This window comes from Aotus nancymaae, unplaced genomic scaffold (assembly GCF_030222135.1).
Source record: "Aotus nancymaae isolate 86718 unplaced genomic scaffold, 86718_ANA_hifiasm-v0.15.2.pri h1tg000017l, whole genome shotgun sequence".
In the NCBI taxonomy this organism is placed as follows: Eukaryota; Metazoa; Chordata; class Mammalia; order Primates; family Aotidae; genus Aotus; species Aotus nancymaae.
Window position 1 is genome coordinate 2,761,170 of NW_026988429.1, and position 21,698 is coordinate 2,782,867.

Here is a 21,698-nt window from a genome sequence, read left to right on the forward strand (position 1 = left end):
CACATCACTGGTCAAAGCAAATTGCATGGCTGTACTTAACTTCAAGGGAATGAGGATGTGAAATCAATTCTATGCCTGAGAATAGAATGATAATTCTCACATTCATTCCCCTTGTATTTCTTTTTCTCTTGCCACCCCACTCCACATTTGATCTGTATATCATTTATCTACGTATAGCGTTTTGATTGAATGTTTTCTTGTAGTGTTTTCCTATCTGTATTCTGCTGAACAATTGTGGTATGTCAGAAATCAGGGTAAGTATGGCAAAGGGAGGTACTAAGCATGCAGGACTTTGGCCCCAAATTCAGTTCTAAGAAACTAGTCATGACATCTCTCCTTTTATTTATTATTATTATTACTTTGAGATGGAGTCTGGCTCTGTCACCCAGGCTGGAGTACAGTAGTGTGATCTTGGCTCACTGCACTCCACCTCCCAAGTTTGAGCAATTCTCCTGCCTCAGCCCCTCAAGTAGCTGGGACTGCAGGTGTGCACCACTACTCCTGCTAAATTGCGCATTTTTTTTAGTAGAGACAGGGTTTCACCATGTTGGCCAGGCTGGTCTTGAACTGCTTGACCTCAAGTGATCTGCCCAGCTCAGCATCCGAAAGTGCTGGGATTACAGGCATGAGCCACCATGCCTAGCCACATCTCTCCTTCTAGACACAACCTCAACAATGTGTTTCATATATCTTTATTAATTCTAATCTTTATTCCTTGATTAATCTCAGTCTACTGATTTAAGTCCAAAGAGCTATATATAGATGAGCAACCTATTAAAATATTGCAATTGTTTACTTCTGGACACTAGAATTATGGGTTATTGTTTTCTTTGTGTACATCTATCTGTCCTAGGAAACTGGGAGCTCTGAATTGAGCAATTATGAATCTGAATGATGGTAAATCCTTGATAATTTTACAGTGAGAACATGTTAATGAATAAAGTACAAAAAGTTGCTTTACACTCTTTACTATACCTGAAAATTAGAAAGTAATAGCTTTGGGAATAGGCTTAAAAGAGGTAAAGATAAAAGCATTTAGACCATAAGAAATTACTTCCCAAATAAGTTTAAGATACAAGTATTGGAGCAGGAATGCACAAATTTCATCTAAGGGAGGGGAAGTGTAATATCTTATGCTTCTATCAGTAGACTAGCTACAGCCATGTTTTATGTAAATATAAATTGAATTCCTGCAGCAGGCAGGTCACTGTATTTGCTGATGCATAATGAGGGTGCTCAAACTTAGACTGTTTATCCCCTAGAGTCTCATTAAACTAAATATACTTGCCTTAAGCCACCTGCCTTTGGGCAGTTGCAATAGAAATAAAATCAGATTCATTTCCCGTCTTGATAAATTGGCATTAACTACTACTTTATCTGAAATAAGCTTGATAATTAGTGTTTCTGATTACATGGAGAAAACTGTTGAATCTTTTAGAATGCTTTAAAAAATGCAGGCTTTCTAAATTTGCTGCAATTGAGGGAGGAGATTTTAAAGCCCTGAGCCAGTCATGACTGTGATGAGTGTCATTGAAATAGCAATCTTTTTTTGGAAGCTCATCTTGTCCCAAGTAAGTGTGATTTACGAATATGGGAACACCTGTTCCCCGGTGGCAGTTTTTACCTCAGTGTTTCATTATCTATGAAGATTGAGCTCCAGCGAAAGATATGGATACTAAGAGTGAAATATCCGATTAAATGATTAATAAGGATTAAGGGTAAGGGTCTTGTATAAGTCTATTCTCACACTGCTATAAAGGACTGTCTGAAACGGCTACTTTATAAAGAAAAGAGGTTTAATTGACTCACAGTTCCATATGGCTGGGGAGACTTCAGGAAACTTACAGTCATGGTAGAAGGGGAAGCAAACACGTCCTTCTTCATATGATGGCAGGGAGGGGAAGTACTGAGCAAAAGGGGGAAAATCCCCTTATAAAACCATCAGATCTCATGAGAACTCACTATCACAAGGACAGTTGCATGGGGGTAGCTGTCCCATGATTAAATTACCTCTCAACCAGGTCCCTCCCATGATATGTGGGGATTATGGGAACTACAATTCAAGATAAGATTTGGGTGGGGCACAGCCAAACTATATCAGATCTCTAGGAAATTGACTGTCTCGGGGCCAGGGGCCAGTTCTATGACTATTTTCAATACCACCAGCTGCAAATAACTCATGCCAGTTATATTACAATCAATAACTATTGACTACATACAAGAAACATTGATCTCCCTCCATGCTGTGGGCAACCGTTTATCAAGTGTTGGGTGTTGCCAGCTTTTCAGGAGGCAGACAGAAAGCAGAGTTAACTTCTTGCTGGCCCATAATCCCTGCAAACCCTTTTTCTTCTGGCCTCCCCTCCGCTAGCTCACATGGAATTTAGTTTAACACTATCAGGGACACTCTTTCATGTTTCTTGGTGCTTCCTTCACATACATTTTTTTGAAGTCACAGAACTATGCCAGTGAGACTGGCCAGATAATTCTTTTTCTAGCCACCTTACCTTCCTAGAGGGAGTAGACATAGAGCAATGACCATAAGGGATGGATGGTGCAGGCTAGGAAGAAAAAATAGCATTCAAGTTCCTTGAATAGGCAGAGAAAGCAATGAAAAAATTAATAACACGTAAACAAATGCAGCAATAGCACATGAATTATTTTATCCATGTATTATTTATAATAATAAAAGTAATAATGAATATTTCTAGAAAGTATACTCTGTATTTGGCTACTGTGAAAAAATACCATAAATTCAGTATTCAACTAAAACTTCGTATCAAGCCTATGAGACAGAGATTGCCTACTCTGCCTGGGCCTGAGAAAAGAAAGTATCTTCCCCAACTGAATAGCAAAACTGAAAATAGAATGCAGTCTCTGTGATCCCAGAGTTCTGCCTGTGCTTCATGGGTGGTTTTGTTGTACCATGATGAGGCACAAGGACCTTGTTCTGAGAGAAATCTGTAAACACTGGTAGAGTGTTTCTGTGGTATGGTACATCTCTGGCTGGCAGCTTACCTTGGTGATTGTCTGGACAGTGGTTTAGAGGAGGTTGAGATTAGACAAGGAATCCTTTATCTCAACAGCCAGGGTAATAATCAGAGCCTAAACAAGGATAATGGCAGAGGCACCTGAGGAGTAGATGGATTTAAAATATGTTCATATAAAAAAGCTAAAGAATCTGGTGATTAATTGGACTTGTGGACTGAGGGAGAAACTGAGTATTTCAAAGACCATGGCCTTTGCAGAAAAACATAGGTAGATACTACTATTTAATTGAAGGTGGCAGAGTTTTGAAAGTATTCACATTCAGTCTTCTAGATTATAGCACTGAGCCTGAAGTATCTGTAATTTCTTTTTGGGTGACAGAACATGCTGTCATAACTGTAGGTCATGTGAATCTAATGGCTTAGGAGACTCAGAAAATCCTTTAGTAGCAAGCCCAGGATACTTTCTCTGATTTACTCTGTTTCAATGCTTGCTTTATGTTGGGGATTGTACAGATTTGTTTAACTGACAAAGCAAAGCTTAGACTATTCTTTTCCCAAAAAATAATTTATTGAGCCACAACAAAGCTTGAGATAAAAGAAGAGATAGCCTTTGGTCTAAATTTTGTATCCAGTGAGAATCTTTATTTGCTATTTGCTTGCTACTGTATAATATTTCTATTAGAAAATAGTAAAAGCCCATCTTTTAGAGTCTCAGAAAGGACGAGAAAAGTGGTCATTGGATGTCATTTCTATCAATCATCTGTGTATAAAAGAGCAAAAATAGCAGTGAACCTGGCCAAATTTGGAGAGCTTGATTGGAGACAAACTTCTCTGTCACCCTCATCTAAAGTGGGGGTGGAAAGTGCACTCTTCTTAGATAAATGTAAGTCCAGACTCACTGACTGGGTATGATAACATTTAATTATCACATAACATTATTTTAAGAAATACTAAGTAGACTTTGCTGGACATCTTTTTACTTTACAGACATTTCACTCATTGACTAATACAAGCAATCTCCTATGATTTGAATGCTTGTCCCCTTCATAATCATGTTGAAATGTAATCGCCATTGTAACCATATTAAAAGGTGGAACATTTAAAAGGTGATTGGACCATAAGGGCTCCACTCATAGTTGGGATTGGTGCCTTTATTGAACAGTTTGCCCCCTTTTTACTTTCTCTGGCTCTCTGCCCTTGCACTATATGATGACTTGTGCCATGTAATGATGCAATAAGAATGACTCTTGCCAGATGTTGGCACCTTGAACTGTGAGCCAATACACTCTGTTTGCTCTGTTTGCTATAAATTACCCAGTCTGTGATATTCTGTTACAGCAGCACAAAACAGTCTAAGACATTTGATAATCATCAGGAAAAGGGAGACCTCTGTTCCATGTAGCAGCATGGCACAATACTAGCAGTGATAGGCAAAGGTTTAAAGAAGAGATGGGAAACAAAGACTTGTCTAATAAAATGGCCATTCTGAATGCAATGGAGAACTCACATCTACCTAAGAATATTCTTTTCATTTTTCTGCTATCTGAAGACTGAATGAATCCCACTTCTGCCATTTTATTAAGAAGTAACCAGAGTTGTGGGGAGAGAAGTATGCAAGTACTATATACTATGCATTTATGCTTCTTTGGGTGCTTTTTTCCATAAACTAAAGTAAGATTGAAATAGACTTGTATATTCACTTTTTCATAATGTGAGCTCAGACAAGAATTATGAAGAGTGTGATAATGAAAATGGAATCTGAAGTGTCCTCATGAGAAAAATGTAAAATCATTATGTGTACACGAGGGCAATGGATAACATATCTCCCTACTTTATGCATCTATATGGTAGTGAACTGAAATTGCTTATGAAAACCTCTTCAGTTTGAAACTTCAGTCAGCATAGAGAAAACTCACAGGATTAGAATTGGCTCTTTTTCCTGTATTGTTTTTACCAGTTTCCTACTCATAAAACTAATAGGTTTATTGTTAAGTCAAGGAATGTAGATATCTGTGATAAAGAGGAAGTGACATTCACTTACTTCTCATTTTATTCAAATAGTGTGTTTTAATTTTTTTAATATTTCAATTTTTAAGTGCTTATGTTTACTCTGTAGTCTTTAATTATTCCAATGATCCTGAAATATACGTGAGGAAGATTTTTTGTGCTATTTTTCAATGGGAAAGCTGAGATGTAAAGAAAGATAAAAATGTCTTGCCCAAAGTCCAAGTCAGGAATGTTTGTAACCTATGTGTTGTTTGTCATATATTATTCCATGATATAGCTGTATCAAGACTCATTTAAATAGTCACTATGTTTGGACACTGTTTTCAATTTCTCAGTAGATACTAGAATATAACCATATGCATGAATATTTCTTAGCCATTTTTAATTGCTTTCTTTTGAATTTTTTCTAGAAACCTTTTTAAATTAAAAAAAAAAGCAATTTAATAAATCTTCAAACACAGACTTATTAAAGTACTTATATATTTATAATGAACATCTCCATTCAGGACTGTGGCCTAGATTGTGACTTTCTTACTATCAGCTTGGTATTTCCAGATGTTACACGATTCCCAGAATATGGCAGATCCTCAATAACCATTTGGTGAATAGTAATTAATGTTTATTCTTATTTGAGGGTTTTGGTTACAAATGAGGGTAACATTATGCTATCTCTAGAGAAACCAATTTACTCCCTTTCTACCTTTCTGGATATGAAATACTATTTTGTTTCAATTGTAAATTGTTTTGTTAAATATTCTAAATGCTAAATATGAAAGCAGGGAATTTTGGCTAATTGAAGTGGTAATCAGATGAGTTATGTTTATTAAAAACATTCCACATAGCAGTTTAATCTCATCATTATAATTAAGATCATACTGTTACTTCTATTCAAATTCTTCATTCTCTCTGCCCTCATGGCCTTTTGATTTTATTGAATAAATGTTCCTCCAGATAGATATTTGATAAGTAGTGTATTTGTTGCCAAGATTTATACTTTAGGAGGTTTAGAACTAATTAAGCAATTAAAAATTTAATGTCCTTTTCATTTTAGAGCAACAATAAAATAAACAGATTCAATAATCTGAGACATCCATAAGAAAAGAAGTTGTATTGTATTATCTTTCTGTAGAGTGTATCACTCACCAGTATTTCCAGTGCTATCTTTGGCCATGTTGGATTTCCCAGGGGAGATAAATTTATTAGCATTTTTACTGTCATATTTTCTAATTGTCAATAGCTTTCTTCCTCTAGTGCTAAGAACTAACTGTAGTTTTCTCATACAAATTTTTCCTCATATTTTTGTTTCAGTGAAGCTTATATACAATGAAATCTACACATTACGTATACAATATGGTAGATTTTGACAAATATATGCAGCTATATAACCAATATCCCAATCAAGATACAGAACATTTTGATGACTGCAGAAAACTCCCTCCTATCCTCTGTCTAGTCAATCTCAACCACTCAAAGGCAATAGTCTATTATTTGTTTATCGTTGAATATAAATCAAATTTGTTTATCCATTCTCTCTTAACGCTCATTTAGGCTGCTTCCAATGTTTTGGCTATAATGAGTAAGAGTACCATAAATCTTATACATGTATTTCTTGTAGATGTAAGTTTCATATCTCTTGCATATACACCTAAGATTGGAATTGCTGAGTCAGAGGACAGATGTATGGTTAACTTTAAAATAACTTGCCAAAGAGTTTTCCAATGTGGTTTTACCATTTTACACTCTGCAGCAATGTGTAGAAATTCTAGTCACTCCAAAATCTAGCAAACATTTGGTATTACCAGTCTTAAAAAGAAATCTTAGCCATTTTAGTGATTGTAAAGTTGTATCTCATTGAAATTTTAATTTGTATTTCCCTGATGACTAGTGGTGTTTAGTATCTTTTCATGTGCTTGTTGTTCATTCACATATCTTCTTTTAAAAAAACTGCTCAATTCTTTCACTTAATTTTTTACTTGCTCTTTTTTTTTTGCCTTTTTGGGGCTTCATATTTATTTTGGACATATATAAAACACATGTGTATACATGTAGTATAAATGTCTCTGATTTTGTAGTTTGTGTATTAATTTATTTAACAATATATTTTGATGAGCAGAGTATTTTAATTTTTTATGAAGTCCAATTTTTTGTATGGATAGTATGTTTCGTGTCCTCTTTAGGTAAACTATCTACGTCAAGGTCAGAAAGATGTTCTACTGTTTTCTTCTAACAACTGGATAGTCTGGGTTTCCTGTTTATGTGGATATTGTATATTAAATTATTTTCTGTGTATGCTGAGAGTAAGTAGAAATTGAGACTTATTTTTCCCCTATATATTTACTCAGTTGTCAGATCACCATTTGTTTAAAAGACTTTCCTTTCCTCATTGAATTTACTTGGTGCATTTGCTGAAAATCAGTTGAACAGGAGGTATATTTCTAGACTATATTCTATTCTTATGATGTACTTTTCTATTCTAATGTCAACATCACACAGTCTTGGTTACTGTATCTTTAGAGTAAATCTTGAATTCAGACAATGGGAGTCCTCCAACTTTGTTTCTCTTTTTAAAGATTATTTGGCTATCCTATATTCTTGAATTTTAATATAAATTTTAGAATTAGTGTTTCTTTTCTTTAAGAAAGCCTCCTGGAGTTTTGAGAGTGGTTGCATTGAATCTATATATAAATTTAAGGAGAATAAACATCTTAGCAGTACTGAGTCTTTCAACACAGTTTTAATTCTTCTTTAATTTCTTTCAGCCATATTTTTCAGTTTTCCATATAGATACTTAGGACATATTTTATTAATTTCTAACATGATATTTTTGATATAAAGAGGTTTGTTTTTTCTTCTAAAATGTATTTCCTATTGTTTGTGGCTAGTCCATAGGAACATAATTGATTTTATACAATGATTTTTTTGTCTTGTGAACTTAGTAAATCCACATATTAGTTTTCTGTAGATTCCTTAAGACTTTCCATGTAAACAAACATGTTATTTTCAATTAATAATGATTTTACTTCTCTTTTAAACTGTATGCCTTTTACTTTTTCTTTGGTCATCATTTTATTGTACAGGCCAGGACTTTTAGTAAAATGTTTAACAGAAAGGGTGAGAGTGAATATGACTCATGTCATTCAAATATTAGTAGAAGAGTGTTCACTCACTTTAAAATATAATTTTAGTAGTAAGCTTTTCATTTGTGCATATGTAATGTCAAGAAAATTTTGTTTATTTTTAGTTTGCTGAGAGCTTTTATAATTTGTTGAAGTGATCATATGGTTCCATTATTCTTTTTTAATTCCAACATTCTCCAGAACTACACAAAGTTCATCCTCACCTTCTAGCTCTCAGTTCCTTAGCAGGCATCTTTGCAAAGCCTCATGCAGTTCTACCTTTCAAACGCCCAACTCAGTCCCAGCTAAGTACCTGCAGTGACTATCCCTGCATGCTTCTGTTCCACTCCCACTCTGCATAGCTTCTCTTCAGTGTCCCGTCTGGCAAATTACAGCCCCTTCCACATCTAAGAACTTCTTTCTCTACCACTTTAGCTCTGGGAGAAACTCTGGCTCTTTGCTGGGTCCGTGGTAGCAAAACACCCCAAGCAGAATGGTAGAGCAATTTTGAGGTTCTTCGTGTGTTTCTTTTTTCTCTAGGATCACAGCCCAGGACTGTGATCCTGAAAAAAAATCCAGAATTTTTTCAGTGCTTTTCAAGAATAAAACTATTAGTGGAAGAAGGTGTCAAAGAGAAGAGAATGTATAGAAGAGCACAATGGGCCCCACACATTTAAAAAATAGTGATCATTTGGAAAAATATGATGCTTAATTACTTTCTATGATATGATGCACGTGGTTATAGGCATGTTGCAGTTTCTAACAGTTCTACTTGATCATCTCCGTGTTGTGTAGTAATTTTAAAATTGCATAATTTATTATATATGGTTTATGATAGTGATGTTATACTGTGGAAAGCACTCAGTGTAAGAAAAATTACTACTGGTCTTAGAAGCAAATAAACATGACACTAAGGAGTTGCCAACATGCTGAATTTCCATGTTCTCATCTGTTAAATGAAGATACTATTATTCGACTGTCAATACTAGTGTGAGTAATCCAGATAATGTTTGTAAAACATTCAGCATCAAGCTTTATCTGGAATTTAGCAGGAGATCATTAGATGATGCTGATGATAATGTTGATGATAAAACACAAATATTTTATCTTATAAGCTAAAAAACAATGAGCTTTCTGGGAGTATCTGCTCTAAGGAAGGATCACTAACTTATTTACAGTTTTCCTGGCACTGCCTGAGACAGGCTGGTAAAAATGTTATCTGGATGAGATCCATGGAAATCTGTTTAACTCTGCCTCTGGCCTTTTTAATCAATTCCTCATGGAAAGTACTTTATGGAAAGCAGCAAGTACTGTCATTACCCTCCTGCACAATCCTTCCTTCATATTTTGATTCCATAAATGTCACATATTTGTTGACTTTAAAAGTAATTTTTATGGGAAGTGCATTGCTTAATATACAGTAGTGAAAAGGTCCCTCCTCCCTCCCCAAAGAATTACACATTTATAGTGAGGGTGGAAAAAAATAAGTACAATGCTCTCTAAGGCAACAAAAGTCAAAGCTAAGGAATGAATATTTCTAGATAAGTGAGATAATTAGAACAATTAGAAACCAATGCAGAATAATTGCATTTTTATTTTAGCCATTTATACAGTGAAAGTTCTGGGGCAAGAACTATGCTTTACACGCGCTAGCTTCAGCATTGGGTGCACTATTGACACTGAAAAAAAAGAAGTTGCAAGTAAATTTTGCTATTATTTCCAAGGAAAATTCACTTGGAAAAGGGCATTGCATTTATATAGCTTAATAATGGATTGTCATTTCTAAAACTTTAAAAGGTAATTTAAAAATCTTTAAGTTATCCCAGTAAAACACAAAAACTATTGTCCTGAATCAAGTTGTTTATGTGATCTATGCGATCTAGATTTTCGGCAGATTTTTTTGTGTGTGATGCATCACCCAATAGGAAAATAAATGAAGGTAAAATATTGTGTGTGTGTGTGTGTGTGTGTGTCTACATACCAATAATTTATATAGTATAGTTTATATAAAACATTCTTCCAAAATGATTTCAAATGGATTATTTAAAAAAGTTATAAGTAGAACTCAATAAAAAAATAAGTAACTAAACTCAGGCAAATGGAAAATTAAAATAATATATTTTGTTTTTATATTTGCTAAGATAACTGAGTTAGATGACTTAAAAAATTAGAAAACCCTGTGAATTAACCTTCGATGATGAAAGTATTTAAGAAACTCACCTAAACATAAGAAAAGTTTAAAGTAAGAGCAATCTTATGTTTTATATGAGAAATCAACAACAATCTGCAGGGGAGATAGTGTGGAGGGACCTAACCAGAAGAGAATAGGAAAGCTGGGTGTGTGATTCTGAGAAAAAGACCCCCAAAATATAGCTCAGGTTCAACTGAAAGGAGAAAAATGAGCAGTGTAAATTTCTGGTGGAAAGGTGTCCAAATTACTTAAAAAACGGGGAGTCTAGTATTTTATTTTGTTTATTTTCTGTTTTGAGCAGCAAAGTAGGCCTCTAATTTATTCCTGAAACCTCAGCAAAAGTTCACTAAATGTTGCAACTGCATGATTGATGCTTTGCTTAAAGAATTAAGGGAGAGGGCCAGTGCCTCTGCAAAAGGTGAAGTAGAATCAACCTGAGAAGACATAACTGAAGCTAAAGGCACAAACGACCAGGAGAATGTGAGCCTTCACATTACATACCCTGGAAGCCATCCTCAGATATCGGAAGAAATGTGTCAAACTTCCCAAACAATTTTGGAGTGGTCTTGAGTTATTTAGTTTATTTTAGAGATGAGCTAGAAATCCGGTTTTTAGACACAGGTTTTTTTTTTTTTTTTTTTTTTTGTCACTTACCATACAACAACAACAACAATAATATAAATGAAGTAATAACATTTAAAAAACCTACATTTTTTGTTTCACTGAAGCTTAGAGAAATACTGTTAAGGATTATTTTTACAAATGTGTATTTTTTTATGCATTAACCAAAGACAGTTATATCATTTAAGGCAAATTATTAAGGAATATATAAGTTTTATTAAATTATGTAGTTGTTTATCTGTAAATGGATACACAAAAATATGTGAGGTAGGTTGCTTCTATTAAGTTGGTTATAAATTCTCCTTACAATATCATTTATGCCAATAAATATTTTGGCAAATAAAGAGGAGAAATAATTATCTGCAGCTAGTTGTTTACATGGTTTTATATGTATAATTGATGGGATACATATAAACTGTTAGATATAAACAGTTTCATGGAAAAATAATACTGACTGCTTAGTTTGGGAAATCTAAGTCAACGGGAAATTTCACCAGTGAATGATTGCAACATAAGCTTCTTTAGGCCCTAGCTGAGTAAAAGTACCCTTCAATGCTTTTTAAGCAACAGTTACTATGCAGGTGCTAAAGGCATTTATTACCTTTTAGAAAAAAACAACAAAACAAAAAACATGCACTTCAATATTTCAAATTTCTTTGAAATGCCAAACAACAATTAGGCCACATTATGAGCTAATCCCTTGCCAAAATTAATATCTTAACTTAGAAACCCCATATGAGAGAAGTAACCTAGGTCAGTAAATATTGGTTTGAATATTTATGAAAATGAATCTGGCTGAAACAATCATTTTGATTTACAAAAAATTTCCTTTTCACACTGATCAGCCAAATTCCATCTCGGCTTCTGTATCAGTCAAATTTTAAAGTACAATCTAAATGTTAAAATACACCAACTGTCTCAAATTTAATTTGTAGCTTATTAAATAAAATGAGTCAAATATACACTTTCTCTTAAAGTAAATAGTGCCACAAAAAATGCTATTTTTATAATGATTGCTACCTGGCATAGTATTTGTGGAAAATATCTGCATGGTAACATGGTAGGAAGTGTGATGTTTAATACTGAGTGTCAACTTGATTGGATTGAAGGATGCAAAGCATTGATCCTGGGTGTATCTGTGAGTGTGTTGCCAAAAGAGACTGACATTTGAATCAGTGAGCTGGGGAAGGCAGATCCACCCTTAATCTGGTGGGCACAATCTAATCAGCTGCCAGTGAATATAAATCAGGCAGAGAAACGTGAAAAGTGAGAGATGGGCCTAGCCTCCCAGCCTACATCTCTCTCCCATGCTGGATGCTTCCTGCCCTTGAATATCCAACTCGAAGTTCTTCAGTTTTGAAATTTGGACTGGCCCTTCTTGCTCCTTAGCTTGCAGAAAGCCTATTGTGGACCTTGTGATTGTATAGGTTGACTATATATATATATATATATATATATATATCTCCTATTAGTTCTGTCCCTTTAAAAGAACCCTGACTAATATAATAATGATATGTCATATTATTTCTGTCCCTTTAAGAGAACCCTGACTAATACAGGAAAAGTGTCAAATTTTGACTCACATGTGGTGACAGAATAAACACTGTGGCTTAGTAACACAGATTTAAACATCAGGCAGATTAAAGAAATCACGCCTTCACTTGATACACCTTTGGTGGAGTCATTTAACCTTACATGGGTCTGCTGTCTCAAATGAAAAATAGGTGCTAAATAGCCTTCAGCCAGGGTGAATGTAGTAATGAGATACATATATATATGTGTGTATATATATGAATATGTATATATTACACACATATATATGTATCTCATATATACAAACATACATATCTACAATAACTGACACATAGTAAATCCTTAATAAGAAGGAGGCTTATTAACTCATATACATAAATAGTCTAACTTGTTTAATATTTATTTTCTTCATTCTAATGACATATTTTTAGTTTTTAATTACTGTGACTAATACTTATGATTGATCCATATAAGAAACAAGAGTTGTCATAAATTTGTTATAGTGTGTTCAGGAAAATTTTAGCTGCTCCCGTTATGTTCACATTTTTAACTAATTAGCTAACTAGAAAGGTTAGTACATTTATATATTATATAGATATTATTTTAAAATGTAGCAGTATGCAGAAATGTAGTTTAGCAAATTTGTCAAAAACTTAACCTGTTGATGTTGGGTGGTAAAATATGGGTAGTTATTCCATTATCCTTTGTTCTTTTTAGAATTTTAGAAAAATTATCCAGAAATAAAAATCCCCAAAATTCTACAGCATTTAATTTTGTCTTGATGTCTTTTAGAGCTACAGGTGGCCAATAGTTGTATACTTTTTTGTTGTTTTTATTTTGTTTTGTCTTTGTTTTTATTTTGTTTTGAAGATGAACCAGTATCTTCAAAAGACTGGTTCTTACACTTTGCATGGAGGCTGCTAAATTCATGTGAAGATAAATTTCCTTTGAAATCAAGAAATTGATTCACAAATTTGTCTCTGAGAAAACAAGACAAATGAAAAATAATGTTTCTTGAAGAGTTAGAGACAAGAATATATTTGGACACTTCCTGGAAGGTATGGGACAGAATGTGAGACCACTGGGACACTGTGTAAGCCTCAGCAAGCTGGTCATGTATCTGGGACAAGGCAGGGTGCAGAGGCTACAAGAGGAATGCTTAGATTTTCCTGCTTTCACAGAAGATGCCCTGCTTGATATTATCCTTGTTTATAATCTCCAAGTGCTGGAAAAGGGAGAGATGTGTATCCAGTGTAAGGTCATCTGCACAATACAGGAAGGCAAAGGATATAGATGCTTAGTTTTCTTGGTACTAGTTGTAAGTTAAATTTGAATTCTGATATTAACTCACTGTAATACAGCTGCACATAGATATGGAATGATGATAAGTGCACATGGCATAAAACAGAATAAAAACATTAATGAGGTCTGACATCTTTAGTCTTTCACCACCAATTTTAAGAGACATAGAAAAAGGAGCTAATTTTTAATTAACTATGATAAGCCAAAGGGGATTGGCACATGAAAGAGGTAAAAGATCAAGCTAGAATTCCATACACTTCACCCTAAATATTAGATGTACTCTTTTATGGAAGGTTTGTGGCTTTAAGAAAACTTTTAAAATGCAGCATGAACCCAAAAAAGCGTCAGTGTGAATTCAGCAAAGCACACCCCTTTCTGAGAATTTAAATATAGATATAAGCTCTATTCAGTTTAGGTTTTTATTTTTGACATTACAGCCTATCTTTTTTATTATCAAGAAAATGCCATGAGACTCTGAGAGAATTTTCAAAGCTAGCAAAGTGAAAATGTTTAGAACCTGAATGTTTTTTAATGAAATAATAATTAAAAAAAGCAACCGAACAACAGCAAAACAAAACAAATTAGGCAATAGTTAAATTGGTTTCAAATTCAGTTTACTTCATTAGTCTATGGTTTATTATTGAGAATCCAATTTGAAGTACTTATCATAGGAACAACTTGTACTAAGAAGGATTTGGGAAAACTTCAAGAAAGCATTGGGCAAATATTTTTTATTTAATTGGGATTGAGTTGCCTCCTTGGTGTTTCAAGTTGATTATGAATCCACATGCACATTTCATCTTTGCTCTTTTCCTCTGGATGAAATCCTTTATTAATACAAGAGATCATTGACCTTAGAGCTTAAAATTTTTTAAAAACATTTTTAAAATGTGACTTTTGCTGACATTTAACAACAAACAGCAAAGCTGATATTTTTCTCTCCTCCTGTTGGGAACTTGGAGGAGTCATTTAATTTGTAGTACTTTCAACCTACAGGAAAAAAAAACAAGGGGATTGTACTTTGATTTTCCCGTTTGATGATCCTGAATAAAATCCAGTATTTTTTATATATAAGTTAACAGACAGCTAGATATACTCAGGCTTATACATATTGTTTTCATGCTACTGGACATCAAAGACAGTACATGGTACTGTCTGTGTAAATCAACTGAAACACTCAGCAAGTAGCATCATTTTTTCAATGAAGACCTTCCTATGTATTCAACATATGCCAGTGCTAATGACTGTGTGGAACCCGCATTATTCCTCCTATCTGCAGTTCATTTGCATGCACCCTTCATCATTTTGAGCTCAGCGAATCTGTAAAGCACTCAACATGATGCTAAGTGAGAAAAACTCTCATGTAAGTTGAGCACTTTATGCCACATATGGCAGTGGGGAAATTCCACGGAATATTCTAAAGCCTGACATTGACTGTGCCAAAGTGTGCCATTAACAGTGAAGAGAAAGGCAAAAGGTGTATAAAAATAACAAAACAACTGGTGCTCTGTCCTTAAGCCTTTACTCTTACCTACAAAAAGAAACAAAACTAAAAGTATTATTCCCCTGATTTTTTTTTTTGTAGAGTCAAATTCCCGTCAACTCCTAGAAAGCAGCTGTGTATGCATATTTACAGGTATCAATTCCAATGTGTGGATGTTGAGTTGTGGCATGTACTTAGTTATGACTAATAGCTTACAATTGAATTATCACTAAAACATTCCATTAAAATTGTTAGATTTTGTGGTAGCACTGTTATAATCCAATTATTTGTGCAGTGGTATAATAGATACTGGAAATTAATACATTTAATTTATTAATGCATTATATTTAAATTAAGAAATTGCAAGCTGATTTCTCTATTATTAAAAATATTATCTGCATATCAATTTCATAAGATAGAATTTATTAATGTATTTATGTAGTATATAGCATTAACCATTGCTGCTTCTTACCCTCAAATCTATTTTCTTTTAGTTCTAATTATTTTTTATTTATTTGATGGACATTTATTTTGTACCAGTCATGTGTGGGACACTTTACTAGCTGCTGGGAATCTGTATATGAGGAAAACATAGTCTCTGCTTTTAAGTAACTTGCATTGTTATGGAAATAGATTGAAATGTGAAATGTCAACCTGAGACAACTGGTTACATGTTCTGCTTTGCCTTTTGACACAAAAGTATTGTTTTTGAATCATGAGTTTAACTGGCACATTGAGTTTACTTTGAAATGGTTTAGGAAGATAGAATATTTTAATTTAATTAATTTTTTTTTTTTTGAGCCAAGGTCTCTCTGTGTCGCCCAGGCTGTAGTGCAGTGGTGCTATGTCGGCTCACTGCAACTTCCGCCTCCCAGTTAAAGCTATTCTCGTGTTTCAGCCTCCTGAGTAGCTGGGATTACAGGCACCCACCACCATACCCAGCTAATCTCTTTGCATATTTAGTAGAGATGGGGTTTCACCATGTTGGCCAAGCTGGTCTTTAACTCCTGACCTCAGGCAATACATTCGCCTTGGCCTCCCAAAGTGTTGGGATTACAGCATGAGCCACAGCACCCAACCAAAATATATTTTTCTTTATTGTCAGTTTTTGGAGTAGAAAGAGATCAAGGTACCAGTTTAAATATAATTCTCTATTTGTTTATTTATTTACTTATGTACTTATTTGTTTTTGTGGAGGAGATCTGTGATAACTGCAGTAGAACATGATTAAAAGCACATGTTTTGGAGTTAAACCATTGGAAGAATAGAATCTTTATTAGTTAAAATGAGTAATATGTCATAAAAATAGATTTGGGAAGGGTAAATCAGGAATTTGTTTCTGGAAATGTTAAATTTATAATGAAATGTTAGATTCAAGTGAATCGTCCAGTGAACAATTGGGAAAATGGATAAAGTCTTTGGAAGAACCTCAAATGAGTGATACACATTTGGAATCATATTGTATTTAAGATTGTACTTAAGTGTAAAGCAAGAAGATAGGGGAAGAAAAGAATAGAGGTCTGAGAACTGAGTTAATATGAAGGTGTCAGGATTCAGAAGAGAGGAAGAGGAACCAGCAAAAGACACTGAGAAGGAGCAGGATATGAGGTTCACAGAGAATCAAGAGAATAGTGAGGCAGAAGACAAGATACAAAATGGCTTCAAAATAGAGAGAGTGATTCACCATGTCTGATGCTGATGGCTGCCTGAATAACATAAGGTCTTAGGTAATGGATTTATGAGTAACCTTGACAAGAACAGTCTCAGTGCAGTGAAGCAAAAGTCTGAATGGAAGGGGCAAGAGGTGGTGTGGTTTGAGTACACAGGAGTGACAAAAATGATTTTTGTGATGATGGGATATTTATCTATATTGCAGAAATGACAACATAAATGTGTGTAATAAAATGACATATATGCATTATATACATACATATTTTAAACATATAAATATAAATCTAAACATGTAAATATGAGGATTATATTTACCTCTATATGAGGATTGGTTTCCTGGTTTTGGTATTTATTATACTTATATAAGCTGTGACCATGGGGGAAGCTGGCTGAATGGACCTCTTTGTACAAATATTGCAATGTTCTGTTAATCTATAATTTAAAAAGAAAAAATGGTAAAAGACCCTTGAGGCAGACAGAACACCTGCATTCAAGTCCATGCTCTGCTTTTTACTTACTACAGGACCTCAATCAGTTTATTTAAGCCTTATGTATTCATAACAAACCTACTCCATATGTTTGTTGTGAGAATTAAGTGAATTAATCTCTGTTCATTGCTGAGGACAATGCATATTTCATAACAGGTGCTATTTATATTTTGGCTATTATTATTTCTCAGATAAAGGAATCAACATTTCAATAGGTTAATCTGTTAAAATCATATAGCTCTGGAATAACTAAGTATGAACTCAAATCCTATTATGTCCAGTCTCTTTATTAAATGTTATTCCTTGTTAAACAAAACAAAATGAAAGTCTTACTGGAATGAGTGAGATAGAGAGAATGAGAGGCCAGGCGTGGTGGTTCACACCTGTAATCCCAGCACTTTATGAGGCTGAGGCAGGAGGATCACTTGAGGCTAGGAGTTTGAGACCAGCCTAAGCAGCATAATGAAACCCCATCTCTGCTAAAAATACAAAAATTACCCGGGTGTGGTGGTGCACTCCTGTTAATCCCAGCTACTCAGAAGGCTGCTAAGGTTCACATGAACCCAGGAGGCTGTGGTTGCAGTGAGCTAAGATACACTGCATTTCAGTCTGGATGACTGTCTCTCAAAGAGAGACATTGAGAGAATGAAAGGCAAGGAACTGACACAGAGAATATAGACAATGCTTTTGAGTTCTATGTGTTTTTTCATTAAAACTTCAATGACTACAGTGCAAATGATCTTAGTGGGCTTATGCTAATGTGCAACAAAAGCATAGACATTTTAGAAATGGTAACAGACCAGATGGATGCTGTCTACTCATTTGGAGATCCATTTTAGTTCCATTGAACTCCATTATGACTCCCTAGTAACGTGTCTCAAAATATACATTTCATGACAATTTTACCGAAGTGAAAAATATATTTTATATATATTTTATATGGTGGAAAAATCACGCAACAGTTCTTCATTAAATATCTCATTAAATAAATGAAGATAATTAGAGTGCCTACTGATAGTATGGTTTGCCAATTGTATCATAAATTAATAGGCTAATACTTTCTGTTAAAATTTTCCATAGGTTATTGCGGTAAAGGTGGTATTCGGTTATATGAGTAAGTTCTTTAGCGGTGATTTCTGAGATTTTGGTGTACCCATCACCAAGTAGTATACACAGCACCATATTTGTAGTCTTTCATTCTTTGTCCCCCTCCCACCATTCCCCTCAAGTCTGCAAAGTCCATTGTATCATTCTTATGCATCCTCATAGCTTAGCTCCCACATACCAGTGAGAACATGCAATGTTTGGTTTTTCATTCCTGAGTTACTTCACTTGGAATAATAGACTCCAATCTTATCCAGGCCACAGCAAATGCTGTTAATTCTTCCTTTTTATGACTGGGTAGTATTCCATCATATATATACACGACAGTTTCTTTATCCACTCATTGATTAATGGGCATTTGGGTTGAGTCCACAATTTTGCAGTTGTCTCTATTGAGATGATCATGTGATTTTTGTTTTTAATTCTGTTTATGTGGTGTATCACATTTATTGACTTGCATATGTTAAACCATCCCTGCATCCCTTGTGCTATGAAACCCACTTGATCATGGTGGATTATCTTTTTGATATTTGGTTGGATTCAGTTAGGTAGTATTTTGCTAAGGATTGTTGCATCTGTGGTTCATCAGGGATATTGATGTGTAGTTTTCATTTTTGGTTATGTTCTTTCCTTGTTTTGGTATTAGGGTAATGCTGGCTTCATAGAATGAATTAGGGAGGGTTCTGTCTTTCTCTATCTTGTGGAATAGTGTTAATAGTATTGGTACCAATTCTTAATGTCTGGTAGAATTCTGTTGTGAATCTGGTCCTGGACTTTTTTTGTTGGTAATTTTTTAATTACCATTTTAATCTTGCTGCTTGTTATTGGTCTGTTCAGGGTATCTAATTCCTGATTTAAGCTAGGAGGGTTGTATTTTTCCAGGAATTCTAGGTTTTCTAGTTTATGTGAGTAAAGGTCTTCATAGTAGCTATGAATGATAATTTGTATTTCAGTGGTGTCAGTTGTAATATCTTCCGTTTCATTTCTTATTGCGGTTATTTGGATTTTCTCTCGTCTTTTCTTGGTTAATCTTCCTAATGGTCTATCAATTTCATTTATCTTTTCAAAGAAACAGCTTTTTGTTTCATTTATCTTTTGTATTTTTTTGCTTTAATTTCATTTAGTTCCACTCTGATCTTGGTTATTTCCTTTCCTCTGCTGGTTTGGGTTTGGTTTCTTCTTGTTTCTCTAGTTCCTTGAGGTGTGACGTTAAATTGTCAGTTTCTGCTCTTTCAGTCTTTGTGGTGTAGGCATTTAGGGCTGTGAACTTTCCTCTTAGCATAACCTTTGCTATATCCCAGAGGTTTTGAAAGGTTGTGTCATTATTGTCATTCGGTTCGAAGAATTGTTTAACTTCCATCTTGATTTCATTTCTGACCCAATGATCATTCAGAAGCAGGTTATTTAATTTCCATGTATTTGCATGGTTTTTAAGTTTCTTTTTGGAGTTGATTTCCAGTTTTATTACACTGTGGCCTGAGAGAGTGCTTGAAGTAGTTTCAGTTTTCTTAAATTTATTGAGGCTTGTTTTATGGCTTATCATATGGTCTATCCTGGAGAAAGTTCCATGCGCTGTTGAATAGAATGTGTATTCTGCAATTGTTGGATGGAATGTTCTGTAGCTATCTGTTAAGTCCACTTGTCCCAAGGTGTAGTTTAAATCCATTTTTTCTTTGTTGACTTTCTGTTCTGATGATCTGTCTAGTTCTGTCAGTGGAGTGCTGAAGTCCCCTACTATTATTGTCTTGCCGTCTATCTCATTTCTTAGGTGTACTAGTAAATGTTCTATTAATTTGGGAGCTCCAGTGTTAGGTGCATATATGCTTAGGATTTTGGTATTTTCCTGTTGAACAAGGTCTTTTACCACTATATGATGTCCCTCTTTGTCTTTTTTAACTGTTGTTCCTTTAAAATTTGTTTTGTCTGATAGAAGAATAGCTACTCCTGCTTGCTTTTGGTGTCTGTTTGCATGAAATGCCTTTTTCCACCCCTTTACTTTAAGTTTATGTGAGTCCTTAAGTGTTAAGCAGTCTCTCAAAGGCAGCATGTAGTTGGTTGGTAAATTCTCATCCATTTTGAGATTCTGTATCTTTTAAGTGGAGCATTTAGGCCATTTACATTCAACGTTATTGAGATGTGAGGTATCATCATGCTATTTGTTGCCTGTGTACCTTGGTTTATTTGTTTTTTAAATTGTATTTTTGTTTTATAGAGCCTGTGAGATTTGTGGTTTAAAGACATTCTGTTTTTATGTTTTTCCAGGATTTGTTTCAAGACTTAGAGATCCTTTTAGCAGTTCTTTTAGTGGTGGCTTAGTACTGGTGAATTCTCTCAGCAGTTGATTGTCTGCAAAAGACTGTATCTTTCATTTATACTGATGCTTAGTTTCACTGGATACAGAATTTCTTGGCTGTTAATTGTTTTGTTTGAGGAGGCTGAAGATAAGACCCTACACCCTTCTAGCTTGTAGGGTTTCTGCTGAGAAATCTGCTGTTAATCTGGTAGGTTTTCCTTTATAGGTTATCTGGTGCTTTTGTCTCACAGCTCTTAACATTCCTTCGTCTTAACTTTAGATAACCTGATGACAATGTGCCTGGGCAATAATCTTTTTGCGATGAATTTCCCAGGTGTTCTGTGTGCTTCTTGTATTTGGATGTCTAGGTCTCTCGCGAGGCTGGAAAGTTTTCCTCAGTTATTCCCCCAATTATGTTTTTCAAACTTTTAGATTTCTCTTCTTTCTCAAGAACTGGGACTATTCTTAGGTTTGATCATTTAACATAATCCTAGATTTCATAGAGGTTTTTTTTCATATTTTCATATTCTTTTTCTTTGTCTTTGTTGGATTGGGTTAATTCAGAGAACTTGCCTTTAAGCTCCGAATTTCTTTCTTCTTGTTTAATTCTATTACTGGGATTTCCCAGAGAATTTTGCATTTCTATAAGTGTGTCCAGTGTTTCCTGAAGTTGTGATTGTTTTTTATTTATGCTATCTATTCAATTGAATATTTCTCCCTTGACTTCTTCTATCATTTTTTGGTTTTCCTTGCATTGGGCTTCACCTTTATCTGGTACCTCCCTGATTAGCTAACCTCCAATAACCTCCTGAATTCTTTTTCAGGTAAATCGGGGATTTCTTCTTGATTTCGATCTATTGCTGGTGAGCTAGTAGGGTTTGTGTCGGAAGGAGGGGGTT